Source organism: Sapajus apella, unplaced genomic scaffold, assembly GCF_009761245.1.
Source record: "Sapajus apella isolate SASKATOON/1434 unplaced genomic scaffold, GSC_monkey_1.0 scaffold11, whole genome shotgun sequence".
Classification (NCBI taxonomy): domain Eukaryota; kingdom Metazoa; phylum Chordata; class Mammalia; order Primates; family Cebidae; genus Sapajus; species Sapajus apella.
Window position 1 is genome coordinate 2035851 of NW_022436951.1, and position 966 is coordinate 2036816.

The window sequence follows — 966 nt, forward strand, 5'->3', positions numbered from 1 at the left end:
GGGCAACAGAGTGACTCTTTCTCAAAAAAAAAAAAAAAAAAAAAAAATCCAGGCTGTGCGAGGTCACTCATGCCTGTAATTGCAGCACTTCGGGAGTCACAGACAGGAGGAATAAAGTATAATTACTGAAGGTGATGTTTATGTTAGTTTCAATCATTCCATACTGCATACATATAAAATTACTGTATACCCCATAATTATATACAGTTATAATTGGTAAATAACAACTCTTACCTAATATTATTTTTTTAATTTTTTTATACTTTATTTTTTTGTCGTTTTTTTGTTTTCTTTTTAGTTTTGTTTTTTCTAATATTAATTTTGAATATCATATGAGGTTTTTTTTTTTAAGAGCATAGGCTAGAGGAACTTACTACAACCTTTGTGATGTTTTAAAGACAAAAGTCAACAGTAATTTCTGTATTGTAGAAATAAAAGAGACAGGTCTCAGTGCTGAGTGCAGGTGGTCAAGAGACTTGACTGTATCAGAACCATGGATGCAGAACTTAACATACTTTCTATCACTGCCAAAAAGCAAAATGTCAGCGGGTGAATGCCTAGGCTAACAACCTTACAGCATCCATTTCAGATGTTGATCTAGTCCTGGCTAGGTGTGGTGGCTCACAGCTGTAATCCCACAATTTTGGGAGACTGAGGCGGCAGGCGGCAGGAGGGTGGGGGCTGATCACTGGAGGTCAGGAGTTTGAGACCAGTCTGGCCAACATGGTGAAACTCTGTCTCTACTAAAAATACAAAATATTAGCTGGTCATGGTGGCATCCAGCTGTAGTTCTGGCTACTTGGGAGGCTGAGGCACAAGAATCACTTGAACTGGTTGGGCTCTGTGGCTCACGCCTGTAATTCCAGCACTTTGGGAGGCCAAGGCAGGTGGATCACCTGAGGTCAGGAGTTCCACACCAGCCAACCTGGTGAAACCCTGTCTCTACTTAAAAAAAAAAAAAAAAAA